Genomic DNA, 22,881 nt, shown 5'->3' on the forward strand with positions numbered 1-22,881 from the left:
GAATCCTAAAAAACTCAGGGTGTCCTTTTCCTGAACCAGGACACAAGCCAGACAAAACTGGTTATTTTTCTTTTCCATGATGATCAAATATCCTGTAATACAGCAGTTTTCACTCTGAAAGCGTTTTATACAAATGCTGGTGATCCTTCTTGCCTCCTAGAGTGATGTGAAGCACACTGGTCCTTTTTTGTAAACTCTCTGTGGTAAAGGAGCCCTTCTGTCAACACCTGAGATTGACAGAGCACATGAAAGAAAGTGCCAAAACAATATGATAAAATCTGTGTGAGACATTAGGTACTCGCAGGGATTCTGCTCAAATGCATGGTTTCCCTTGGTTTTTCATTTAATTTTCCAGAACTGAATGTTGACAGACCGAGTACAGAGGTGTTCTGCAGGGCTGCTGTTCCCCTTCCCTGCCAGGTATCCTCTGGCTGTTGAGGAGGGTTTGGGTGGACCTGTGTGGATGGTGCTGTGAGACACTTGGGAAAGGGACGGGGGAACACCAGTGCAGCCTGCCAAAATGCCACTGCTGCTGGGAAAAAGCTGGAGAAAGATTTACTGGCATTCTCTCCACCTATAGAAACAGACTACTCTTATATTCCAGTTAGGACCACAGATTATAACATTAAAAAACGTACACTAAAATGAGAACATGATACATTCCTTTCTTTGCCTTTGAAATCAAACTGAGCCCCAGTTCCCAGGCAGTGAACTGTGTGACTGGAGTTGTATTCCTTAAGCATCTTTTGAGCTAACAAAAGCCACTTGGACCTGTTTGGAGCAGCATATGTGCTTTTTTGCCTGAGACAGACCCAGGCATTTAAATACAGATCATGCATTTATATCTGGTTTAGGTGTGCACCTTGATTGGAAAACCCTTTGGTTTTCCCAGATATCCTTGTGAATGAAGTCCTTAAAAAATACATAACATAAAAGTTAGTAAATGCTCAACACTTCATTTGTGTTTGTTTAGTTCCAGTACTCTCAGATGGCATTTTAGTGCTGCTTCTGCAGCCTGATGACGATGGTAACAAATATCTGTGATAACTAATGTAATTAATTAGCTTAATTGTCATCGGTTTACTGGGATAGACACTTTTAAGAGGAGGCCTTAGCAGTATTGTACATGTGTTTTATATAAATAGACAGTTGATACAGTGTCTTTTACATGTGTTTTCAGACATGAGTGAGAAAGGTACTACACCCAGGGCCTTTCTTTCCCTATACTTTCAGAAAGATGGAATTTTTCCATCATCTTCCTAAGTCGTTTTTCTTTTCTTTAAAGAACAGCTGTGTCAGACTTCCTGCCCTCCCTCACTTTTGTGTAAAGCATTTTTCCTGGTGCTCGATGGAATTGATAGCGTATATAAAATTTATGGCAGCGAAAAATACTATCCGTTGGGTAAAGGGAGGTTTCCACATTTACCTGGGGAGCTTCAGAATGAGGGTTATGAAGAATATGAACTTTGATCTTGGTAACCCCCTTCCTTCCTTCCTTCCTTCCTTCCTTCCTTCCTTCCTTTGGAAACGTGGGAGGTCCGTGAGGGATTTTGGAGACCTGCCGCCACAGGCTGTGACAGTTCAGAGTCACCTGGGGTCCCTCCTGGCTGTCCATCCTTCCTGTGCGGGTTCTGCCCTCCATCCAGTGCCCAGCTCACTGTGCCACATGTGCTGGGCCAGTCCTCACAGCACTTGGGTTTGGTGAAGAATCAGCCAAAGGCCAGGAGCTCGCTGTGCTGCCTGAGCAGCAGGGAGCTGCAGGGAACAGACACCTTTTTACTGCTGCTTCCTTCGCCCCCTGCTCTCTGCCTGTGCCTGCTCACCTGTGAGCGTGCCAGGGGGTGACAGATGGGACCCAGCAAGGCCAGGCCAGGGCTTGTGCTAGCCTAGAGAAGAGTAAACCAAATTGTGCTTAGCGTGGAGTTCCTCTTCAGCATCCTTCTCTGCTTCTCAGTGCACCTGGGAAAACAGATGATTGTAGCCCTGCCTTTGCCTTCCAGTCTCTTTCCCACCTGGCTCCTCTGAGGCTTATTTTGTTCCTCAACCTTTCTTCTTCCTGAAGTGCCTTCACTTCAAACCACAGTGTTTTCAAGAGTATTTACACCATTTTTGTGAGTCATATGTTATCATAAAGTATGTTTTACTTACCCATTGAAACACTTGTTCACAATTTCTGCACTTCATAGTTGTGATAGATGAGAAATTAATAATATAGACAGGAGACTTTTATAGTGTTTTTTCGAGGCACCCTCTTTTGAATCTACCTTCAAATATTGCAAATGCTTGTACTGTCCTACAAGCAGCTCTCTAGAATGCTTGAGTGCATCTTGAGGTGTGAAACACACCTCCTGTGTGTGGTTTGGGTGCCAAATAGCTCAGCAGGTATGTTAATAAAAGTGTAGTTCAGTTACAATCCCTGGAATTGCAGGTCTCATTAGCTGGTTGTTTGGCCCATAACACAGGCAGAGTAAATGCATATTCCTGTGGTTCAAAAATATTAAAGCCATTGCTGCAAAAGAACTTTAAACATTTAATGGACTTTTATTTCCAAAATGGGATTTTTTCTCCAGCAGTAGGAAAGTTTTGGAAGCCTCTTTTAATACTGTCAGGGTAAATACAAGCATTTTTAATAATACTCTAAGTTCTTACAGCAACCCTTACTACTTTTTGATGTACACATATAGCTACCAGACCAAGATCCTTTCTGCAAGGTATTTTTCAAGCCTATTGCAAAGACAGGCTTGGCCCCATGGAGCTTCCAAAATGAGGGCTACCCTATAGCTCACTTGAAGCTAAATGTTATCTGGGGCATAGTTTTAATTGTGGATCTTACATGTTTAGAAGTGTGGGAGTTCTGTTTCCCTTTCTGCATTCCCCAGACATCTCCTGCTGCTTGTTCTTCCTCCAGGTTGTGTGTGAGAAGCTGGTGTAGGCAGGGGTTGGTGATCCAGAGCTGTGTTAGAGCCACAAGCATCAGCAGCCCTGAGCCAGGTAGATTTCTCTGAGCCCTTCTCACAGCTTCTGCTGAGATGGAACATACCTGGCAGATTTGTCACTGGCACCTAACTTTCTGTCCTCATCTGGAAATGGCAACTGTCTGTAATGCAGGGGTTTCAGTGGCTGTATTTTTCTGTGCTCCAAACAAGTAAACAAGAATGAAAGGGAAGGAGTAAACAGTAGCATTCATGAAAAGCACAAGTGGTAACCTTGGAGACTGAGAATGAAGGGTGCAGGGCTGTTAATTTATTTCCAAGCTGAAGTGCTCCAACAGCCTATTCATATTTCCTGTATAATGCAGACATCCCCATTCCAGGAGCAATGCAAACAGAAAGCACATCTTCCCCTTGCAGCTTGGAATGTGCCTCTAGGGGAGGAGAGACTGTGCCAGAGCAGCCAGGTTTCTGTGCCATCGGGCTGGGATGGAGGCTCTTGCTTTTCCTTTCCCTTTAGAGGTGGCTCTACCTTGGGCATGCAGAGCAGTGCCCGGTAGCACAAGGCATGGTTTTGGTTTTGAATAGAAAAGAGGCTGTGGGGAGGAGAGGTGTGTGTTACCTGGCTGCTTTCCAAACACGAGGAACTGCTGCCAGTCGTCTTTCCTTGGCATAGAAGATCTATCTCTGTTAGCATCAGGAAAGAACAGTTGTGCTGGTTTATGTTTATTACATAATGAAATGCTAATTGCTTTTACTTGCTGCTTACAGTGCCTGGGATATTTGGAGCTGGAAGTAATACTTTTGATATTTCTGTGATGAAAAAGGAGGTTTGGATCTGTACTCCTCTGCTAGCTATAGCTGGTTGTGATTTACTTATGGTGGGAGTGTCATAGCTAAGCTGTAGTAAGAGGAATTAAAGTTCTTGAAATGTGCAACAGAACAAACACTGTTCAGCTCTGCAGTTTCCATAAAATGACGTGCCACAGGTTCTCCTCTGTTGGTTGTGATATGGCAGCACGTGCGTGTGGCTGCAGCCCCAGGATTTCTTCTTGTGCATTTAATATATTTCCATTTGCTCCCAGGCTTTCGGCTTTGGAGCAGATGTTGGTAAGTGCATGGCCAGTGCCAGAGAGAGATTTGGTAGCTGGACTGGCAGCTGGGAGATGGTACCTCAGCCCTCAGGGCTCCTGAGGCTGTGTGGAAGTGCAGAGCAGTGCTCAGGCCCACAGTCCTTGCTCCGTGTCAGCAGCGTGAAGCCATCACTGGAGCCAGGGGAGTGTCCCCAGGTGATCCAGCCTGAGCTGCACCTGGGACAGAGCATCCCTGGGACAGATGGGGGCTGGTCCATCATCCCTGCATGCCTGGAGCTCCCTGCTGGAATCCAGGAACATCCATCACTTGTCTGCCTCTTGCTTGACTCGGGAATCTGAGCCCGATTTCTATTGCCCTTCCACCTGCTGAGAGCTGAACATCCTGCTTCATTTCCTGGCGCTGTGGAAGGGTCCCTGTTGTGCTGGGAACACGAGGAGCGCCGAGGCTGGGGCTGAGGGCACGTCCCTGGAGCTGCTGTGTCACCTGGCAGCAGTCTGACTCGCCTTGGAGCCTGCAGCCTCTCGCAGGGGAAAGAGCATCCAGCTCTTTCTTCTTAGGGTTTTCCATTTCATCCTTCTCCTCTGGAAATCTAGCTTCCTTGCTCACTTGAATCAGATGTTCTCTCTGTTCTCTTACAATATATTATTAACAAAAATTACACGTGAAAGAAAGATTTTTTCATCTCCCACTCAAAAAAAGAAAAGAATGTGAGAAAAACCCAACAAATCTACTGATTTTCTAATTCTTTCTCTGATTGTTATGCAAAACTTTCTGGGTTTGATTTGTCCCTTCTCTATCCCACTTCACAATTCTTTTTAGCGTTTTTCCTTTGTTTTCAGCTTCATCTTTATATAAATGAAAAATAAATGAGTTTTCTTTGATTAATTTAATTCTAGAAATTAAAATTAATTTAGGATTTGTATCAGTTTTACTGTTTCTCCATCCTTGTGGACAGCAGCATATATTGCTTTTCAGATTTTCAGGCTATGATCTGATTTACAGACGCTTCAGTGATTTTTTCTTTATGCTCATGTTTGAGAATTCCAAGAAGGACCAGAGGTACCTTTTGAAGGGATTTTTTACCACAGAGGAAAACTCAGCCTGGCAATGTAATTTTAATTGATGGTCAAATGGACTGGTCAGACTACCCAAAAGCCTAACATAGGCAATGCTTCCTTTTCTAAATGCTAGCTTTTCTAAATGCTACCTCAGTAACAAATATTCTTTAAATGCAGAAAGATGTGCAGTTAAATAATACTATCACAGAAGATTCCCAGATGCTTTAAGGTAATTCACACTGGGTTTGGATTGGTGGTTGGTTTTTGTTGGGTTTGTTTTTTGTCTGCTTTTTCTGCATCCTCATTTCCTCCATGGTGTGTCAGGCATATGGTAAAAATATTACAGGCGCTGGGATAAATCTTTCTGCAGAAGGAACAGCTCTGAAATGAAGGTTGTGAGGTTATTCCGTGGCATTGATTCATAGAAAAACAGATGGTTTATCCCAGAAATTAACTGGGATAGTTAATTTGGCATTTGCCATGGCAGTTCTTTCAGAAACTATAGAGTAAGTAATCATCTCAGAAGAGAGGATGCAGCGGAGAGGATAAATAACGTGATACCAGTGGGAACTTTGCACTGGACTATAACCTCAGGAAAATCACAGGAAAGCACCGTAGAAAGACTCAGACACAAGTGAGACCAGACTCTGAACATGATGGGATCTGAGAGAGGGAAAGAGGGAAATTCAGTTCAGCTGTGTTTAGTCGTGAATATTCAAAGGTTGAGCCATCGGGGCTTGTTGGCAGGACATGGGCACTGCTGTGGTGGAGCCTTCCTGTTCCTGGGCACACAGACACTGCAATCATTGCTGGCTGTGCAGTGGGAATGTTCCTGTTCCTGGGCACACAGACACTGCAATCATTGCTGGCTGTGCAGTGGGAATGTTCCTGTTCCTGGGCACACAGACACTGCAATCATTGCTGGCTGTGCAGTGGGAATGTTCCTGTTCCTGGGCACACAGACACTGCAATCATTGCTGGCTGTGCAGTGGGAATGTTCCTGTTCCTGGGCACACAGACACTGCAATCATTGCTGGCTGTGCAGTGGGAATGTTCCTGTTCCTGGGCACACAGACACTGCAATCATTGCTGGCTGTGCAGTGGGAATGTTCCTGTTCCTGGGCACACAGACACTGCAATCATTGCTGGCTGTGCAGTGGGAATGTTCCTGTTCCTGGGCACACAGACACTGCAATCATTGCTGGCTGTGCAGTGGGAATGTTCCTGTTCCTGGGCACACAGACACTGCAATCATTGCTGGCTGTGCAGTGGGAATGTTCCTGTTCCTGGGCACACAGACACTGCAATCATTGCTGGCTGTGCAGTGGGAATGTTCCTGTTCCTGGGCACACAGACACTGCAATCATTGCTGGCTGTGCAGTGGGAATGTTCCTGTTCCTGGGCACACAGACACTGCAATCATTGCTGGCTGTGCAGTGGGAATGTTCCTGTTCCTGGGCACACAGACACTGCAATCATTGCTGGCTGTGCAATGGGAATGTTCCTGTTCCTGGGCACACAGACACTGCAATCATTGCTGGCTGTGCAGTGGGAATGTTCCTGTTCCTGGGCACACAGACACTGCAATCATTGCTGGCTGTGCAATGGGAATGTTCCTGGGCACACAGACACTGCAATCATTGCTGGCTGTGCAGTGGGAATGTTCCTGGGCACACAGACACTGCAATCATTGCTGGCTGTGCAGTGGGAATGTTCCTGTTCCTGGGCACACAGACACTGCAATCATTGCTGGCTGTGCAGTGGGAATGTTCCTGGGCACACAGACACTGCAATCATTGCTGGCTGTGCAATGGGAATGTTCCTGTTCCTGGGCACACAGACACTGCAATCATTGCTGGCTGTGCAGTGGGAATGTTCCTGGGCACACAGACACTGCAATCATTGCTGGCTGTGCAGTGGGAATGTTCCTGGGCACACAGACACTGCAATCATTGCTGGCTGTGCAGTGGGAATGTTCCTGGGCACACAGACACTGCAATCATTGCTGGCTGTGCAGTGGGAATGTTCCTGGGCACACAGACACTGCAATCATTGCTGGCTGTGCAGTGGGAATGTTCCTGGGCACACAGACACTGCAATCATTGCTGGCTGTGCAGAACGTTCCACAGGCTCTGCTGGAGAGCCTTGTGAGGTACACCAGCGAGAACCAGAAAAGGCACTTTGTATTTTGCTGCATTTCTAGCATTCTGTTCCATTTTCTGGGTGGTTATGAGAATGTTTTGAGGGACATGGGCAGCAATACCACAGCCAAAGAGAAAGCCAGCATGCATTTCCAGTCATGACTGAGCTCACTTAACTAGCCAGCGTTTCCCAGTCTGGGTGCATGGAAATGTGTGCTCAGGTGGCAGTAAAGAGCTGCAAATGCTGTTGAAAATGGGGATTAAGGAGACTTCTGTGCGTGTTCTAAAAACATATGCAGCAGCAACAGTAAATTTAACCATGCATGTGGAGTATGATCAGCTTTTATGCTGGAGGGAAAACACTCGGGAGTGATACCTGTGCTTGAAGTGCTCAGGAGCAGGGATCTTTCTCCCTGGAGCCTCACATCTTGCTGGCTGAAGTCAACAGCCACATTGCAGTTAATTACAGAAGTGCAGTATCAAATTTATACAGCATTTAACTGCATGTTTAAGTGTTATGAGAATCTACAACGTAAAGGGATATTTAGAAATCATAAAATATAACCACTCATCACCGTATGTACCTTCCAAGTAATGACAATTAGGGAACTGTTGATAAATGAGCAGAATAAAGTGAAATCTCTTGCTAATATGAGAAATGCAGAGCTTCAGTATCGGTAGCACTGATTTTCTTCCTGTGTTGTTGTGCTAGTGGGTAGCTGAAAAGCAACAGCACATTGGATGAGAGTTGCAGTAGGTATAAATGTACATGTTAGAAGAACCAGCTGTTCCTGCCTGACAGGGATGTGTTATATATAAATATCCAGCACATAAAAATATAAAAATTCAAAGGTAGAACAAAATATAGTCTGTATGATTTGTAAAATGCACAGGTTTTATAGTATTGTAAATTCTTTTCAGAGACAATGGAAATGTTTAAGACATGCATATATAAGCACTAATCATCAAATAAGTATTGATAGTTAAAAGTTTGGTCCTCAGACAAAGCTTCCAAAATAAAAAGATGAGATAGTAAAATGACAGACACAGATCATAAAAGATATAAAACCCTTGAAGCAGTGATGAAGCTGAAAAATGATGTAATGTTTGAATTTGCAGCATCCTTTGGAGGTAGGGTGAAAAATAGAAGAGGAGGAGCAGAATGTCTGAAGGGGGCCTTGTGATAGTGTAGAGCTGATCAGGTGTAGGTCATTATTACAGTTTAAAGCTAAATCTTTGCAAAAATAGCAAAGAATAAAAAACCCCCACAAAACCAACCAACAAACAACCAAAACCAAACAGAACCCCCACAAAAAAACCCCAAATGAACAAAACACCCCAAACAACAAACATCCAAAGAAACCAGCCCGAGCCCCCGTATTTGATGGAGGGATGTGTGGTCAGAGATAGGCTCAGGAAGAAGAACCCCAGAACTGTAAAACAATGAATATGGTATTAAAGAGCATCTCATACTTCAGGGAAATAGTGCTTTTAAAGAGTCTCTATTTCTGCCATAAGAACACGCTGTGAAACGTGTTCCTAAGCTCAAGGAACATTTCACAGACAAATGGAAAGCCTCCTGCTCTGTCCAGCTTATCAAGTCGTATTCAGTCGCCCATGAATCCATGTTTTTTGAACACCACGCAGGATAGTGATTGGAGGGGAAAAAAGGGAAATTTTGAAAGCCCTCAGATTTCTCTAATAAAGAGGTATTCTAAGTTTTTGGATAAAATATTCCTGTTAGCGGTAATGCTATCAGATTGGCCTGGGTATCTCTGGAATTCCAGCTAAACTGCACAGAACTTGGCAATGAGCATGTGTCAGTCCTTGACACGGAGTTTAGAAGAGTGGTTTACTGAAATAACTCATCCAAACAGATGTATTTCTGAATAGCAAGAATGATAGGCAAAAAGGAACATCTTTCAAGTGACACTCTTCTTGGAGTTACTTGGCATTGCAAACTGCAGAGCATCTGGTTTAGTTTCAAATGCCTTTCCACAGAACCCCCTCTAATGGCCTGCGTTATTTTCAGCTGTGGAGGTACCCGTGTGTGTCTGGACCTACCCCTAAGGTATCAGTGGACCTGTAACAGTGCCCTGCATCCAAAAAGCTTTCTACAATGTAAGGAGAAACAAGTCATCAAGATGCTTAACATGCCAAGGCCCCCTGTTCCTTCCAAAGAAAGGTGGAGCAGCCCTTCTTTTCCCTGAAAAACTGCACCTGAGAAGGCAGCAGGAGCCAGGGGAGCATCCTTGAGGCTGTCAGGGAAGTTGAGGCTGGATAGCAGGAGGATGTTCTCCCTGGGAGGGTGGCCAGGCACTGCCCAGGCTCCCCAGGGCTGTGCTCAGGGCCCGAGGCTGCCTGAGCTCAAGAGACATTCAGATAACGCTCTCAGGCCCAGGGTGGGATTTCTGCAGGGCTGGGGGTTGGACTCGAGGATCCTGATGGGTCCTTCCCATTCAGTGTATTCCATGATTCTGTGGAATCTGTATCATAGCTCCATCTTCAGTAAATTGCCTTGAAATGTGCTTTGCTGATTTGGCAATACTGTGATTTTATCTCTTTTTCAGTAACCCTTGTCCCCATCAGATTCTTTTGCTGTGTTTGTTATGATATGGAGTGTGTTACTGCTTCAGAAATCTCCGTGTGGGGATGTAGGAAGTTTAAACCCCTCGAGACTCTCTGATCAAATAGGGCCATAGCAGCACTTACAGTGCTGATCAAATGCACTTTTTACATCCTCATCCACATCTCAAGTGTGGGATCAGAAGCTGCTTCAAAGGAGCAGGAGGATGGAACTTCTTTTAGACACTTTTGCAGTGCGTATCTCCTGGACAGAAAAAATCTTTCTAAAGCAACATTGGACACAAAAAACGCTAGTCTTTGCTATGACTTTTTTATTATTGTCTCCAGTGAAAATTTTCAAGAAATGCTTTCATTGGCCTCCTTTAGCATCTTATTTCTTGCTAAGGAGCTGATGTATAAGAAAGAAATTTAACTTTTGGACAATTACAATTCTGAAGTCAGCACATTCTGAGTGAGAAGGACCTTAAATAAGCTCTCACTCCCCTTTTGATCCTGGTGGTAGAATGGGCCCGAAATCCAGCCAGCTTTCCTCTCTTTTGAGCTATGAGTGAAAATGGAGACCCACTGTAGAAACTCGCCTTGTAGGCAATGCTCACATCTTTGCTCTCAGAAAAGGAGACTGATTTGTATCTCACTGTTCAGGCTGCTGTTGTAGATGGTGTACACGTTCTGAACAAAAATTAGGCTTCAGCCCCACAGGCTGTAAAAGTTCTTGGCAAGTTACAGAACATAGCTTGAAACAGAACAAAATTCAGGATGGCCAGTGCATCAGGCAAGTTCCAAGCCAGACTGCTGCTAGGTAATCCCTGTAGTTTATTATGAGGTATTCTAGAGACAGAGGCACTAACTGGCAGTGAGGAACAGATACTGCACAGAGCATGATTTATTCTGGTCCCAGCGCTGCTCTACAGCAGTAGCACAAGTGGAAGATTCACAGGAAGCTGAAACTACTTTAGATCAGTGAAACTCCTTCACAAGTGCCGTGCTAGATGCAATACCTCTGCTTTTGTTCTGGTGCTGGATTTGTAACTTGAAGGGATTCCAGTGGACCATGCCATGTGCTATTGCTTACATTGAGGGATGGCAAAGCTTCTGTAGGAGCCTTCAATGCAGAAGTGTTTGACCATTGCCACTGGCATCCCAGGCCCTTTGCTTTTTCTAGGGGTAGGAAATGGTGCTTCTTCAGCAGACTCATAAAGGAAGAGCTTTTCTGGGACCTGTTGAAGTGCTGAACATGTTGCCAGGGATAGCTTGTCCCTAAAGCAGTGGGGACCATCCAGCACAAGCAGCTGGCCAATGTTCATCAGCTCCACACTGTGAAGCAGTCAGCAGATGTCTCTTTTCTCCTGCCAGTGCCAGGTTAGTGCTGGGGCTGTGCACAGCAGCCTCTCAGTGCCTGGGCCCCATGTGGCCCACAGCTCCCTGGCCTCTTGCTGGAGAGGCAGAGATCATTCCTTCCCCTCCTTTGCCAGGCCACACAAGGCAGATCTGTCTCCTGCCAGTGTTGTTGTGCTGGGGTTCAGCTTGTGAGGACTCTTGTGAGGAATAAAGGCAGGAGAACAGACTGTTAGCAGAGAGCTGTTTCCACTTTTGCTGCTGGGGACAGACACAGCCTTCCTGCCTGCCGTGCAAGAGAACAGACGTGTTTGATGGGGTGCTGTGCACTGATGTGCAGGGCTCAGCCCTGGGTGTGTGTTCTGGAGTGCAGCAGCTTGTTGTGAACGCAGGCCTCTGTGCACTCCTGAGATTTACACATGTGCACACACATCCCTGGCACCAAGGAGTGCTGAAAACATCATTGACTTCCTTCCCCTTCTGGGACCGGCACAGTGGCATAATGAGATTGAGGTTTTAGAAGCTGGCTCAGCTGTACATGCAGTATTGATGTAGTAGAGTGGACAGAGTCTGGATGCAGTTGAAAGGCCACAGCAGCTGCTTCACCTTACATACAGCCTGTAGGGTTCTCATGGGAAAAGGAGAGGGACAGATGTCTCAGATGTGCTCTCAGTGCCTTGTCAGGACACCCTACCAGCTGTTCCTACCAGGTATCTCTTTGTTTCAATACAGTTTTCAAATGTTTCCATTCCAAAAAAACCCACAAACCCAAAAACCCAAATCCCAACCTTCTTGAAAATGTTTGCCAAGTTTACCAAAGGAGGAAGATGGTTTCAGACAAATGTTCCTTTACTTGCCATAAATAAATCAGATGTTGGCTACATGAACATGTCTTGTTTACAGCCTACACTGACAGTTAACCTCTTGGAGACTTTCAAGTAAAACTCATCTGCAGAAATCCAACAGGCTCTGAAAATGTCTGGGTTTTTTTGTTTGGTGGTTTTATTGGTGGGGTTTTTTTTGGCATAATGTATTGTATACCTCCCTGTGGTCTTGAAATTACCTGGTCGTCAAGAATGAGTTTACACACCTGTTAAAATGAGTGCACTCACAGATGCCAACAGAAAAAGATGCATAAGGATATAGTTTATGTATGCAGGTTGCACTCTAATAAAATCCCAGTCTCTTCATGTTTCCAGGTTTGTGAATATTTATCATCATAAGCAAGTAGCGGAGGGAGGCTTGGCTGAGGAAGTCATTGTCACCAATAGAAGACAAACATCCTAAGAGAAAGCAGGTTCTTGCAAAGTCCCAGGTAGAAGCTGTTGACAGTTTCCCCTGTGTCTCTTAAGTGGCCCTGAGCCAAACCAGCCCCATAAATTGAGGTGCTCAAGGACAGCATGTAACAGAGCAGACATCCTGCCAGCAGCTCGCAGGTGCCCAGTAAGGATCCCCTCATTTGCTCTGAAAGCAGCTGGGTGAGCTAATTGTGAGGCTAAGGAAGCATCAGCAGGTTGCAGGAAATCCATTAGTCACCTCTGCGGTATTCCTGCTAAATTCTGCTAAATTCTGAGTGCATTTAAGCAAAGCTGTTGCTCTCAGTGCTGCGGTGCAGAATCCAGACAAGTTCAAGGCTCTGGATGTAATCAGCAGATGTGTGTCAGTAACTAAAACCAGAAGCCTCTCTTGCAGTACCAACCCAGCACAGAAGAGCAGCAGGAGCAGCTGGAAGCAGCCTTTGCTTCCATGACTTTCCTAGGCACATGCAGCTTGTCACTCCAAGGGGATCTGGCACTCAGCACGGGATCCAGTTCTTGGAAACCACCCGTTGTGCGTGGGAACAAGTCCAGGGGGTTTTACGTTTGCACATCAAGTGTAGAACAGCAACTGATGCTGGATCAAGCATAATGGCAAGGTTGGATGAGCTACTGAGAGAAATGGTGGTACAAAGGTAACTCTTCAGGGAAAAGAGTAGATTATCCCATTTGAATCACTGTGTGAATTTATATTGAATCAGGATTTTGACTTAGGAAGTGTCTACCATGTTCTTCACCTCATTTAGAAGCTCTAAAGCTGGTTCATTTATAGTTTTCAGGCATTGCTTGGGTAAAGTAGTTTGGAAAAGTGCTGATATGCCAAGTGGAAAGTCTTCTAAATTCGTTGTGACTATTGAGTGCTAGATAAACCTTTATCATCACTCTCTTCAGCTCCATACACAGCAGGATGAGTCCTTACAGAGAGAGCAGTAACAGTTCGGTCATTTGTGCTCGTACTGAGCAGGGCTTGGCTCTACATGGATTTCCCTGGAAATCCCAATCTACCCAAGAGGGTGAGGCAGTGATTTCTGCCAGACTTGAGCCAAAGGGAAGAAATCTGCTCATTAGTTTTGGTCAGGCAGTAAAGGGATGTCTGTGCTGTTCTGCTGCTGATGCTCAGGCTGTGTCTCTGTGCTGCTGTGGCCTGGCTAAGGTTGCTTTTCTCCCCAGTGGTTATTCCAGGCTGTGCTCTGGCTGTGTGCTGGCAGCAGTGCTGGTGACACAGGGATGTCTTGTTCCTCTGGCCCTGGCCCCAGCCCAGCAGCGAGGGGCTGGGAGGGGACACAGCCAGGACACTGAGCCCAAGTGACCCAAGGGATGTCCCAGAGCCTGTGGGGCCGTGCCCAGCACACAGAGCCGGGGCAGGAGGAGGAGGAGGAGGGGACATTGAGACCCCTGGCAGTCCATGGGCAGCAGGGCATGAATTCCCTGCTCTGTGTTCCTTGTACGTGCAGCTGGGGCTTCACCCACTGAGCTGTCTGTACCTCAGCCCCTGAGCTTTCCCACTGTTACTCTTAGGATTCTGTCCCCATCCCAGAGGGGCAAATGAGTTAGAGGCTGTATGGGGCTGAGATGCTGGCTGGGGGTAAACCATGACGGTCTCTGAAGGGCAGTCTTTCAGGCTGAGGAAAAAAAATAGGTTGTTTGGTATCTGCAAACAACACTTCTTTCTTTGTTGTGAGTTACCAATACCTGAATGAAGTATAACATATAAGTATATATATTATATATACTTATATAAGTCCTGCAATTGCTCAGAGAAGGAAAAGAGGACATGAAATGTATCATGAAAGGGAACAAGGATGGAGCATTACAGGTCTGGTTTCCTCCTGATGCACATGGTGCAGTAGGAAAGGAGAATTTGCCAGGATGACACACTGGGAGCAGCTGCTCCCACCAGCACTGTGAGAAAGCATGCTGCTGGTTTCACAGATTCATGCTCTCAGACACTTGTGTAGCCAGTCATATGTCATTTTAGGTACATGTTTATATTGCCACACAAGCATCCAGGAGTAGCTGTCTGTGATTTTCAAGGCTTGATGCATCCTGTGGAATCTGCTCCATCAGTCAGGCTGTGGACAAGGAAATAGCATTATGGAAAGCAAACATCGTGGTTCTTGTCTGCCTCAGTCCAGCTGGTGAAGCTCCGAGTGTCCAGGAACACTTGGTGCACACAGAGCGTGCCTGGGACAAAGTGCTGCTGAAATGTAGAAGATGAGGGTACACAGAGTGTACTCTGTTCATGTGACTGACTGACGAGAACAGAACTGTGCCAGGGCTGTGCACGTGCCCTGTTACTGCTTTCCAGGCTGGAGAAGTGTCTCTGCAAAGCTGCGGTGGCAGCCCCTGCTCGTCACAGCCCTCAGGAGCTGCAGCAGCTGGCAGCTCTCCCTAGAGCCCCATGGCATTGCACTGCTGCCAAACATGAGGGTACAGGCTGAACCCAGCCTTGGAACTTGGTGGAATTTTGGAGTTGCAATTTTCAAGAGGTTCCCTCAGTGGTGTGGTCTGCTTCTCTTATTAAATGCAAATACTAGAAATGTAGTATTCAAGTCATACAATGTTTCTTCCAATGCTCTTACGAGAATGTTACCAACATTTCTAGTTTATTATATATAACAGAACAGAAATACTGGCTGTATCCTGAACTCACCACTTAGAATGCAAGTATCACGAAAAAGCTTTTAAAGTATTACATGTTTTGGTAGTGTTTGTGGAAATCAAACCTAATTATCGGAATAATATTATTTTTATATTGAATAAAGTTTTATATAGTTGAATAGTATTATTATTCAACTCTTTCTCTAATTATCCAGCATCTCCTCTGCACTGATGCAGCTCTGGTGTCCCAGCCAATGAAATGAAGTGAATGTTAAAGTTTATATACACATGCACAGTTCAGGTTAGCAAATGAAAAGTACATGTTGGATATGATGTTGCAGAAATAGTGTTTAATTTTGGTCCCTGACTCGGTCTCTCAGGCTGAACCCACGTGTTTGTGTCAGTGCTGTGGGGTCTCAGCTGGCTGTGTCTCTGGCTGCTGCAGGATGCTGGCTTTTCTCTGGGATCCATGCTGCAGTTCCATTTGAGTGCTCAGGGTGTGCTGCCTGCCTTGGGGCCGTGCTGTGGGGAATTGTTTCCGAGAGCAGCCAGCCCCTGGAGAGCTCAGGGCTGAGCCCTGCCTGGGACCCAGCTCCTGTGTGCCTGGGGACCTGCATTTATTTGTGCTTCAGCAGCCCTGCAGCACCAAAAGGGGCCTACAAGACAGAGCTGGAGAGGCATTTTTTACAAGGACGTGTGGTGACAGGACAAGGAGCAGAGACTTCAGAGTGAAAGAGAGAGGGTAGGTTTTGGTTAGCTAACAGGAAGGAATTGTTCCCTGTCAGGGGTGCCCAGAGCAGCTGAGGCTGCTCCATCCCTGGAAGCGTTCAGGGCCAGGCTGGATGGGGCCTTGAGCAACCTGGGCTAGTGAAAGGTGTCCCTGGCCATGGCAGGGGATTGAAACAAAATGAGCTTCAAGGTTCTTTCCAAGCAAAGCCAAACCCTTCCTGCGATCTGTGATCTTGGGGCCTTCAGTAGCAGTAACTTACCAGTCTGCCTGAAATACCCTGTTCTGTGCAGTTGCATGACCTGAAGCATCATCTGGTTGTTTTTGCTGCCTCTGCCTGCAACATGCCGAGTACAACAGCAATTTGCAGTTTACTCTCTTTTCTGCTTCTGCCACGTCCTTCACTGTGAAGCACAGGCCCTCAGTGCAGTAGCATCTGTGTGGGTCTCCAGTACAGAAACAGAATTAAGGTTTTTTTTCTTCCTTTGCAGAGCAAGGCAGTTCTTTATAGAAGGATCAGCATGATGAGCTCACTGGTTTTCATGCACTTGTTTGCTTGTATGAAGGCTTTTTCTGTCAATGGGAGGAATGTTTAGCATCTGATTTTCTGAACTGAAAAGATTTCCCATCTGTATAATTAGCCTTATTTATACAATTAGAGCTTAACCACTAATTGCTTGGTTTTTTTTCTTAGTTTGCTTCCTACCATGTAGAATATTAATCAGACAGCTGATATTGGAAAGTCAGAGATTGAACAACGTTGTTTTTCGTGTTCCTATGAGGAATGCACTTGTCACGGAAGCAGTGAATTTTTGAATGTTATCTAAACACAACTTAATGTCAGCATTTCTTCCTGAGTGACACGATGATGAATTCTGGAGAAAAACTTGTCATAGTGAAATTTCATCACATAAATAATCCAGTTGTGCCAGGAAAGTCCATAAGGACCTCAAGGCTCTGCAGCTGCCAAATACAGCGCTTAACATAAGCCACCCTTCTTGTGATACCTGGGTAATATGCACTGAACACTGCCAAATCTGCTTTCTATAACACTTCATGGACCTTTTTAGAACTAATTTAGTGTCTTCAAATGCATCAGTGTTTATAATAGCAGCATGTGTTCATGTTCTACATTGTCCTTCTCTGTGTCTCTGGCATGGCAGGGGCTGTGGCGCATCCTGCACGTCTTAGAAATCAGTAATTAGTAATTAGTGATTCAGTTATCCAGTAAAAACAAAACAGTGTGAACATCCTGGTGAGTGAGAGCAATCACACTCAGTTACAGAAAAAGACAGTCCAAACTTGAATGCCATCTAATAATAATTTACTAGGCTAAAAAGATAAAGCATTTAGTCATAAACTGGATCATCTTTATAGAAATCTGAAAGATTTTGGAGGTTGTGTAAGGGTAGCAGTGGAATTATGATGATAAGAAACAGCAGAGGCAGGGTTATTTCTTCTTGATCCCTAAGCAATCCTGCCCAAGAGAAAGCAAGGTACGCACAGTGGGAGCTGCTCAGCTGCTCGTGTTGGATCTCTTCTCTCAGAGAAGCCACCTGTGTGAGGCTGCACACCCTTGTGAAAAACATATACTTTAAAAAAATTATATAAATTATTTTTAATAATTATATTTTAATAGGAATTATATATTTATATTTTATGAAAATATAAAATAATTATATTTTAAATAAATATATTTTTAACATATATTTTTTATATAAAATAAAAAAGTTTAATAGACAATTAGGAGATAGAAATAAAGTAAAATGTACAAAATACGGCCGGGTGTCTCTGCATTCAGCCAAGAGAGCACACCTTACTGACAAAGGATTGTCCCTTAAAAACAGAACCCTCCTACATATCCATAAATTCTCATACATATTCACACATTTCTCTTAAGTTTTGGATGTTCCTTTGTTTAGTTTTTACCTTGCTCCCTTCCCAGGAGATCAATCTTGGCACCGCTGGATTTCACACTCCCTGAAAACAGAGGTACAATAAATTCCTCGCTTGGAGGGCTTGGAGGACTTGGTGTCTTCATCTGGACAAGATAATATAAAGATGCAGGGGGGGTTTCTGACTATCTTTTCATTCTCTGGGTTATATAAACAAAAGTAGTTTTTGCCTTAATAACCTTCTACAGCCTAATATATTTTATACCACTATTTCTAAGTTTTATCAATAACAGAAATAAAAGGAACTATATTAATACAGCAAAGTTTTCTAACCTTATACATATAACATTAATATTTGCAAAAAGCCAATAATACAATATGTATCTATAACACCCTGCAAGGCCTGCACCCGGCAGTGCTGTGCTGCACACCCTGCTGATTCCTGCTCATTAAATAGGAACAGACAAATAACTCCTGCTCCTCCTATCTGTAAAATGGAAATGACAGTGCTAAGAAGTTTGGATGGAAAAGTTGTGCTCAGGGTGGTTATTTGTGATGTTTTAACCCAGCAATGAAGGCGGGATTAATGGTCAGGCAATTTAAACAGACTTGCAGGATTTTCCCAACTGGGAGTGCCAGAAGTAGTTTAGCTTCAGTAACTAAAATCAGCCATTGATCCAGCTCTTATTACTGTTACTACAGAATATATAAATCCTACTGCTTCTGTGTGCTGCTTTGGTTTGCAGAGCCATACAGCCTTAGTTCTCAGCTAAAAGCACACCTGCCTGTACATGTGCCCCTCTTCTCGTCTGGGAGCTGCTCTGCTAATACCCTGACTTGTTTTCTGCTTAGGTGGCCACCCATTACCAGTTTGTAAACAGTTCTACATTTGGGGTTTCCACTACTTTTTATAGCCTTGTGAGGCAAAAAGTGTTCATGTTCAGTGCTTTCATTTGGAAAAGCCCAGGCTGCAGTGCTATCACCATTGTCACTATTTCTGGCTAATTCTGTAGAGAAATCCTTGAGCTTCAGTGAATTCATACAGTAGGATATGGCTGGCAACAGACAAAAATTCTGGTATTTCAGGCAATCTCATAAAAACTGTCAGGACTGTCATTAACTCATAACTCTCTCTGGAATGTCTCTTATGTCTTTTAGGGCTTCTGAGATCAGCCTTTCTGTTTTGCCAGGCTGAAACTTTTCCTTCACAGCATACAGCTCCCAAATGGCATATTTAGCTGTAGCTGTGTACTTTCCTTTGTTCACACCAATAGTGTTAACAGTATTGGGTTGAATTAAACTTTACTAAGACTGCACTTAGGATCTTCAAATGCTTTTCTCCAAAGCACTTCTTCCTCCTAAGAGAATTGGGGGGAAAAAAAAGCCAAAAGGAGCCTAATGCTTAAGAATTCCCATAAAGAACTTGATTGCTGTCACTTAGTGAACCAGCCACACATATCACACTGATCTGCAAAGTTTTTACAGCATTTTTTTCCCCTGCAAACTCACTGAAAGCATGGGTACCTAAAATGTGTGGACAAGCTTGAGGCACATTGAAAGTCTGAAATTCTGACCTCAGATTCAAGTTACATCATGAATAGCTTAAATTCCTTAGCTGCTTCAGTCAGACTGGATTGTCATATAAAATGTTTCAAATGAAATGAAGCAGAGGATTTCAGTGAGGGGTGGCTGCCCTTACCACTGTGTCCCTCTTGGAAGGTGCAAGGAGTGCAGTGGCTGGTTTCCCAGGGCTGAAGCAGCCTGGAGGGGATTCCAGCAGACTCAGGGCTCCTGAGCTGCTGCTACAAGGATATATTGGAGAAAAAGCCTTTTGTAGTTCAGTGCTGCTGCAGGACTTCCTGGCAGTGTAAGCTGTGCTGACATCTGCCAGGCTGCAGAAATTCCACAGCAGGGCAAACTGCACTCCAAACCCCGCTTTCCAGGTGGGATGTCACACAAGTAAGGGTTATTTGGAAACCAAAGTGCTTCTGAAGTTGGTGAGGAGCCCAAAGGAGCGCAGGTGAAGCTCTTAAGGAGTGCTGGCCTCAGGGCAGCCACTGCAGCACCCACCCTCCCTTTCAGGAGCCAGCTGCTGCACTCAAATAAGTGAAATAAGTGAAAGGACCTTTCTTTCATCTCCTTTCCAGGGTGGTGTCTGCTGTCTTTACACTTCTTCATCGTTTTTAGTCAAAAGTGGATCACTCTTAGTTTCTTCTGGCAGTTGTAGACTGCAGCACTTCCCCTCCTGGCCCTGGGTAATTCCCAGTGCTGGTACAGGTGCTCTGCTCAGGGTGCCAAAACATTCCATTAAAGGCAGAAACTCTGTTTCCATCACTGCTGTGTTCAGGACACCTCAGATCTGCTGCTTTGTGGCTAGCAGGCTGCCAGCTTCCTGGCAGTCACGAGTATTGATTCCCATACCCTTGTCTTGTAGGCAATTCTCTTTTTTAATCATTACTCACTGAGCAAACTGGATCCAAATAAATTGACATAATAGTTAAGGCCTCCTAAGAGCTCCACTCCCATCTCCTGAGGTCCTTCTTAGCCTCTAGGATTTTTATAAAGATCTATTTCCCCTAAAAATAATTACATGATAACCTAATTACTTTGTTACAGTTCTCATAATTAACCTTGCTGTGTTTCAGACTTGAAGAAATTAAATGGAACATACCTATATGAATGCTACAATGATAGAACACTATATTAATCTGAAGAACTTACTTCTGGTTTTTTGTTTAATTTTTTTGGTCTTGTTGATAGGTTCACTAAGCATCTTCTCAGCCACTGCCAAATAAAAATAATATTCACCTGATTTTCACTGTAAATCAGTAAAAACATAAGTGGTATAAATAGGAGGAAGGAGCAGACACATGGGTTTATGCTATTCTAAATTTTCATAGAATCGGCTAGTGTGCAACAAATGTTGATGGGCTTGAAGTGTGGAGTGGAAAAAGTGCATGCTGCAAATCCAGTGTCTTGTCCTAGTTTGTAGGTTGGGTACTTCCTTATCTATTCCCTTTACCAGTACAGAATTCTTGAATTCTGCTTTTCTTTTACGTTTTTAAAATTCTGCTTTCATTTGATACAGCTAGAGAACTGCATTAAAGCCTCCTTGGAACAGATTTAATTTTATTCATTGTTCATCAGTACCTTCAGAGTGGTCTTGGAAAGCAAATTTCCTGCTTACAGTTCCTGAGCATTTCAGATTCTTTCTGCAGCTTTGTGTTTGGCGACTGGGTTGGACCCACCTTGGACCTGCATGAGCAGAGCTTCAGGCAAGCAAATCCCATAAGGTGTGTGAAATGTTGACCGGGACACTTCTGCTTTTAATTCTCAGCATATTTTCTAAAATTTAGTAACACTTTGAGGATCAAGGATAAAAATAAATGATCTGAATACCTAGCATGTCTCTACAAATAGCAGTAGAGAGATCCCACTCTACTGGCTCTCAGAATGTTGGAAAATATTGCATTTTATTTTGTTTTCACATATAGAGAGTGTTTCAAGGAGAAGTCAGAGGGGAATATGGCTCTTAATTTTATGCAGGATAAAAATCCTTCGTGAGAGAGAATCAAACTTAATTAATTTTGCTATCCTATATTCAGTATTTAAAGTCTTTTATCATTTTCCATATAAACTAGATGTTTTGGGGGTTTTCTCCTATTATTTTCATAGTGGAAAATATATTGCCTTTTGTGAGGAACTCAGCTTGTTGCTGTGGGTGATTTTTGACGAAATTCCAGTGGAAGAGAGCAGAGCTCTGCTCCTCTCCTGTGTGCAGGGAGCGGTTTCAGCCCCAGCTGAGCTGGGCAGCAGCGGCTGCTCCTGCTCGTCCAGCAGTGGCACCGGGCAGCACCACGCTCCTTTCAGGGCCCAGTGCACGTGCTGCCATCTCCATGCACATTTCCCCAGTGGGCAGCTCGGGGCTCTCCAGCTGAAGGGCTGAAAATGGATGTTAGCTGCAAGCTGCTGATCCCAGGGCTGCCAGCCACAGAGCCGGGTGATACTGCAGGGAGAGTGAGCCCGGGAGTGGCCACAGCCTGGGGCAGCACAGGGGAACCAGGGGCCAGAGAGCAGCCAGGGCTGGCCTGTGCCCTCCTGCAGCCTCTGGAAATGCAGCACCTCTGCCCCAGGGCTTCTGCCCCATCACCTCTGTCCCAGCACCTCTGCCCCAGGGCTTCTGCCCCATCACCTCTGTCCCATCACCTCTGCCCCATCACCTCTGCCCCAGGGCTTCTGCCCCATCACCTCTGTCCCATCACCTCTGCCCCATCACCTCTGCCCCATCACCTCTGTCCCATCACCTCTGCCCCTGCACCTCTGTCCCATCACCTCTGCCCCATCACCTCTGTCCCAGCACCTCTGCCCCAGGGCTTCTGCCCCATCACCTCTGTCCCATCACCTCTGCCCCATCACCTCTGCCCCATCACCTCTGTCCCATCACCTCTGTCCCATCACCTCTGTCCCAGCACCTCTGCCCCAGGGCTTCTGCCCCATCACCTCTGTCCCATCACCTCTGTCCCATCACCTCTGCCCCATCACCTCTGCCCCATCACCTCTGCCCCATCACCTCTGCCTCTGCCCCATTACCTCTGTCCCATCACCTCTGTCCCATCACCTCTGCCCCATCACCTCTGCCCCATCACCTCTGTCCCACCACCTCTGTCCCATTAGCTCTGTCCCATCACCTGTCCCATCACCTCTGTCCCATCACCTCTGCCCCATCACCTCTGCCCCTGCACCTCTGTCCCAGCACCTCTGTCCCATGACCTCTGTCCCATCACCTCTGTCCCACCACCTCTGCCCCATCACCTCTGCCCCATCACCTCTGTCCCATCACCTCTGCCCCATCACCTCTGTCCCATCACCTCTGCCCCTGCACCTCTGCCCCATCACCTCTGTCCCATCACCTCTGCCCCATCACCTCTGCCCCTGCACCTCTGTCCCATCACCTCTGCCCCAGGGCCTCTGTCCCATCACCTCTGTCCCATCACCTCTGCCCCTGCACCTCTGTCCCATCACCTCTGTCCCAGCACCTCTGTCCCATCACCTCTGCCCCATCACCTCTGTCCCATCACCTCTGCCCCATCACCTCTGCCCCATCACCTCTGTCCCATCACCTCTGTCCCATCACCTGTCCCATCACCTCTGTCCCATCACCTCTGCCCCATCACCTCTGTCCCATCACCTCTGCCCC

This window comes from Pseudopodoces humilis, chromosome 9 (assembly GCF_049639895.1).
Source record: "Pseudopodoces humilis isolate 2021_Gansu_Grassland_sample_001 chromosome 9, ASM4963989v1, whole genome shotgun sequence".
Taxonomy (NCBI): domain Eukaryota; kingdom Metazoa; phylum Chordata; class Aves; order Passeriformes; family Paridae; genus Pseudopodoces; species Pseudopodoces humilis.